Source organism: Electrophorus electricus, chromosome 8 (assembly GCF_041902795.1).
Source record: "Electrophorus electricus isolate QZ-2024a chromosome 8, ASM4190279v1, whole genome shotgun sequence".
NCBI classification, from domain to species: Eukaryota; Metazoa; Chordata; class Actinopteri; order Gymnotiformes; family Gymnotidae; genus Electrophorus; species Electrophorus electricus.
Genome location: NC_137504.1, coordinates 5,266,501 through 5,272,500, shown reverse-complemented (window position 1 = coordinate 5,272,500; position 6,000 = coordinate 5,266,501). Strand labels below are relative to the sequence as shown.

Below are 6,000 nucleotides of genomic sequence, written 5' to 3'. Positions count from 1 at the left end.
CCCCATCACGTCGGGCAAGTGTAGAAGACTGTAAGCCTCGAGATGGTTTGTGAAAGTCCACCCATTTATGCGCTCTTCTGAAGGGTTCTGGCTCTGAGGAATGGGTGTTTTTTCACAGCAGTGATATTTAGGCAGCAGATACACGAATGTCAGAAGAGAATCCAGTATGAAATGAGCAGGAAGGGAACGCCTGAGAGTGGTGTGGATGTGTCGCTGTGCTGAAGAACTAGGGAATGGATTCTAGGGAATGGATCCACACCTCTGGTGGATCCAGGCATGACCTGGGTGCGTTTGGACAAGCTCAGTACGTTTTGGGCAAACGTCTGCCCCTGCAATGTTGCTATTGCTGCAAAAGAACTGTCAAGCAGTGAGAGCTGCCTCGTTGTAGATACGTTTGCTGATTGGTAAGTACAGTCAGACCATGTTGACATTTTACGGTGCTGATTACAGAGCCTAGGACTGTCAACATTTCATTCTCAGAGCAACGACTTTAGGTTTTAGGAGGTAATGACAGTTTAGATTGTGTTATTAAAAATTGCTTTAACATCAGCTTTAACATAATGCTTAACAAATAAGAAATGTTTCTGCCCTGTTAAATTTAGAAAATGAAACATGCATCTTTTGTAAAAAATACTTCACCTTGTCAGCCCATTTTGCTGGTCATGACATGGTAGGTTACCTCTGATTTTTCAGGACATTTTTGTCCTGAAAATATCTGAAAACAAACACAGACACACACATACACTCCATTTGAAGCCCTTTGGCTGGACGGTTGTCTAGAAATGCCACAGTGACCCTGTAATCCTGTATGCACTGGGCTGCTTTGCGTAGACTTTGAAAACAGCTTAAAATAAGAAACAGTCACGTCTGTGCCACAATAAGTGCACTAGAGTGACCCGAGGCATTTTATCATGCATCGATGTAACACATGAAGGAGTTGCTATTAGATCGCCAGCTGCGAATCATTTAATTGGGTGGATGTCTGGTTTCTGGTTACTAATGTGACACAGTGCTTGATTGTTCATGATGTAGTTTTTTTAAGCAGTTGTTGTTATTTCAGCGGGATAAACTGGACTCAGGCTGGGCCAAGAACAAAGCAGTGTCCCCTTGCTATTTCCAACAATAGCTCCTTCAGTAAGCTGGCCTTGAAAGTTGGGTGATAAGCCGTCACTCAATCTCCACCAGGCTGCAGGGAGCAATTAGGCATCTTATCTTGCACCCCCATTTGTCCTGGAAGCTCACTGAAGGCCTGACAGAGGGAGGCCCCACTGGGACTCACGTTGGGAGACCACTCACCCACAGCTGACTATTTTCTGCAGCTACTTTATCTTTGCTTGTAATTCCCCACATTCCCACTAGGCGGCAAATCTAGACCAGTTATGCAACCTACTGAAACACCTGCTATGAAGTTACAAAAATGTCAATATTGATGTTATATTCATTAACATTGCTGAAGTCTATGAACGATGAAAAAAATTCACACGTCACATGTGCCACCACAAGCTTCAGAGAGTAGAAATTCCTACAGCGTCTGCCCTTAGCATGCAAGACATAAAACTGCCTGTTCATAAAGATCTGTGACCCAACAATGATTGATTTGGACATTCACTGACACAACATAGATCACATTGATTAGTTGAAAGGATGAGTGATGGATTACTGGAAAATGAGAGGAGTTACTTATATACTTAAAGCCCTCAAGCAGAGGAGACGTTTTCAGATGTTTTACAGTCGTACATACCAAGAAGCCACCAGCCTTTGCTGAGAATATATCTGACATACCACATGTGCAGGGCAAGTGAAAAATGCTATGATAGAATTTGCCTTCAATAATGAGATAAAGAGCCTTATTTAGGCCCACAATAACTATTGTACTAATGTAAGCACACAACAGGGGTCCATCCTGACTTTAAAGAAACTGCCTTAAATCTACATTATAGACAGAGGTATGTATAAGGGTGATTCTTAATCAGCTGGGGCTGGTTAGTTATCCAGAGCTTTTAGTGATTGGCGATCAACCTGCAATTTCAGAGAGAGAAAAATGGAAATAATGAAAGAATCTAAGAGGAAAAAGCCAGCCAAAGGGCACACAGTGCCCTTGAATTATTCTGCAATGCACATATGTCTGGACAAACATGCTTTTATGAAGAACCACTGCGTTTAGAGGACCAAACCACAGTGTGAAGAAGTGGCTGGAATTAAAATCAGCTGTGGTTATTTATGGCAGAGAAACAATAAAAGTCAAAAGTGCTTACACAGTGCACACATTAATTGATGCTTTTATAATTTATGTTGAGCTGGAACAGGGCCAAGAGCACTGTGACCCTCCCTCCAGGTTTAATATTAGAACCACAACGACCACAACCACAACTAGCTCTCTCTCTTCACAGGGCAAGGAGATCACGCAGAAGAGAACAGGACAGAAGGAGTGGATCTCTTTGACTCAATAAAAATTACTCAAGCTATTTCTCTCTCTCCCTCCAATTGTACCAGTTCCTGTAAATAAAGTAGAATCCACACCAGCAAGCACATCGAAATCCTCATGACTACACGTGCGCGCACACACACACACACACACACACACACACACACACACAGATCCCAAACTACACTGTGCTATCACTATCCACAACAGAAGACATCGCGAAGACATGCGATCAGATTCACTCACAAAGCACACACCCACACATCCACCCACCTACTCTCTCTCTCTCTCTCTCTCTCTCTCACACACACACACACACACACACACACACACACACACACACACACACACTCACTCACAGTTTTAGTGCATTATATGAAAACATACATATCCACACATCCTCACACACATGTAGTACTCTGTCTAAGGTTACACAAACATGCGTCTCCGTGTGCCATGACTGTTTCCCAATCTTTCTTAGTGTGCGTGAAAAAAAAGACACTCAATCTATGAATTCATTTATGAATACTGTTACTATTACTGTTACTGTACCCTGCAGCAGCATAATGACATTGTAAATCCTCTGGGTTTGGCTGAAGGTCAATTCCTAGCTTGTTAGAAAACCAAAGAGACGATTTATAAGGCAGACTCACATAAAAAAGTGATCCACATGCCCACCACAAAAAAAGGAGGGATTCTAGAAGATCTCAGCTGTGTGAGATTTAAATAAACCTCTGGAACATTGACCTAAAAGGTCAGAGGGCATCACTTGGGTCCATCCGCCATTGGAGGCATCCCACAGTAAAGGGAATTTAAAGGGCAAGAAATCCAACTAAGGAAGAGTAAGAACAAGAGAACCCCAGCCAAATAACCTCAGTTTACAACGCCACACAGGGTAATGTCTTCCAGAAATCTGCACATCCTCAGGAGAGGATGTGGATCTCTGATGAGCCTTTATTTTGTTTCTCTCGAGTATCTCTCTTGGAATTGTTAAAATCAGGCTGACGAGAACAAAGCTAAATGACTGTGTGTGTGTGTGTGTGTGTGTGTCTGTGTGTGTGTGTGTGAGTGAGAGAGAGAGGGAGAGAGAGAGAGAGAGAGAGAGGCAAACATGAAAGAGCACAGAACGTCCACAGACACAGAAAGACCACAGGCACAGAAAGACCACAGGCACAGAAAGACCACAGGCACAGAAAGACCACAGACACAGAAAGACCACAGACACAGAAAGACCACAGGCACAGAAAGACGACAGGCACAGAAAGTCCACAGACACAGAAAGACCACAGGCACAGAAAGACCACAGGCACAGAAAGAGCACAGACACAGAAAGTCCACAGACACAGAAAGACCACAGGCACAGAAAGACCACAGACACATCTCCACATGTCATGTCCCAGTCCCCTGGATGGACCTAATATGATTTATACAGCCAGTGTGTGCCGCCTGTAGTAAATCATGGTCTCAGAAGGGATAATTGTGAGTTTTAGAGCTTTGGTTGCAATGGCACTGACAGTCTGATTGCCAGAGCACAGGTAGACAGAAGAGAGGGTTGTCTGCAGTCCTGTGGCAAATTGCGGAACATTAAATAAATATTAATTGGACACAAAACTTCACCATAAATACCCGTCATGTATGAATAATGTGCTGAAAACTTCTGATCTAACACTGATCTAATCATATTCAAATAATTTCCCATTTATTCCAGTTTAAGTACATTTCTGTGGGCTTTGAGGATAAAGCGGTTCCAGAGTGCTTCACACACCATCATCCTGGTATTTGTGTTTTCCTGCTGATTGCTTATGTCATCAGTGACCACTATTGCACGTCAATTTGACCACAGCAGTTTTGAGGAAAGACACAATAACTGTAAACAGGATTCTTCACTGCTGACTCAGAGCTGTATATTTCATCACAGCTGTCCCATATGGTGAATGCTTTTGCTTATGGACTCTGAGATTGATATTAACACCTTCTTCCTCGCATATGAGTGGTCTTCTGCTCAGGCGAACTCTGTCCAAACTTGCTCCATGTACGCTGTCATTTGTTAGCTATTCTACAGTGCCAGGGGTTCTGCCAAAGGGTAACATATGTCTGACTGATAGTGTGGATACACTGTAATTGCTTTGTTCAGCAAACAGGCTCTGAAACACAGAGATAAAGTTGACATACACACAGTTTAGGTCTTGATCTACCTACAGAAGAAAAGATATTAAAATATTCCTGACTTGTTCATTTATTTTTTAAGGCAATGGTTTTAGTGGGGTAGTGTACATATGAAAGCCATCTTTCTAATGCAGGTCATTTTTAGTGTGAGCATGTATGTGCATGAAAAGGTGTGTGAGGAGAAGTATGGAAAAGCCTTGTTCATTTGAATGTTCACGTACACACACAGTGCATGTGGGAAGTAACATTCTTGCTGTGTTAGCGCTATGTTAACTTCAAACAATGTAGAATGTCATGTCAACTTTCTCTCTCTCTCAAATATACAGACACAGAGATGCACACACGCACACACACACACACACACGCACACACACACGCACACACACACACACACACGCACACACACACACACACACACACACACACACTGACACACACACACACACACACACACACACACACACACACACACACACTGACACACGCACACACACTGACACGCACACACACACACACACGCACACACACACACACTGACACGCACACACACACACACACGCACACACGCACACACACGCACACACACGCACACACACGCACACACGCACACACACGCACACACGCGCACACACACACACACACACACACACGCACACACGCGCACACACACACACACACACACACACACTGACTCTGTCTGTTCTTAGCTTGGACCATTTTGAAATGAGGAAAAAAATGACAGTTTGATAGATATCTTGGTTGCACTGTTCCCTGGCTGATCTGTTTGTTGCTATGGTAGCATAAATTTGTGCATAGTTGTGATGCCAACTTCTGATGTACACACAAATGCATTTTATGAAATGCTTGTAGAGAGGATGACAGCATGAAATAACTCATGAAATAACATGAAATAACAGAGAAACATTTCATATGTGACATGGGGAACTCTCCCTTATCTGGGATTGGAGCCAAAAAGAACAAATTCCACCATATAACTAATTTAACAAAGCGTTATATTTCCATTAATTGTGTTCTGAAGAAAATCCGATTGATTATGGGAAGGGGCACCAAGAGACTAGCACAAAGTCTGTTCATGCTACTTGACCTCTGTTCCTGAGAGGGAACAGACTGGGGTTAGTGGGAAATCACTCAGCTACTTTCCAGAACCTCTGCAATGGCATTACTAGCCCTTAGCCTCCGGAACCTAGACATGTGTGTAACCTTTGGTCCTCCCCTCCACTGGGATGATGGAACAAACTGCACCATGGCCAAACCATAGACTCTTCAAATAACTAACATGTTCACGTGAAGTACTAAACAATATATAGGATGCGATCAAATTTCATATGCACAAAGCCCTACACTTGCTTAATTAAAAGAGCCTAAGAAAATTGTTCAGGTAAGAAATA

General features: G+C 43.0%; 1 protein-coding gene across 1 annotated transcript in view; it reads right to left on the bottom strand.

Annotated features, from left to right (window-relative positions):
• Positions 1–6,000, bottom strand: part of LOC118241509 (uncharacterized) — a 69,388-nt gene that overhangs the window by 38,853 nt on the left and 24,535 nt on the right. The window lies entirely within an intron of this gene.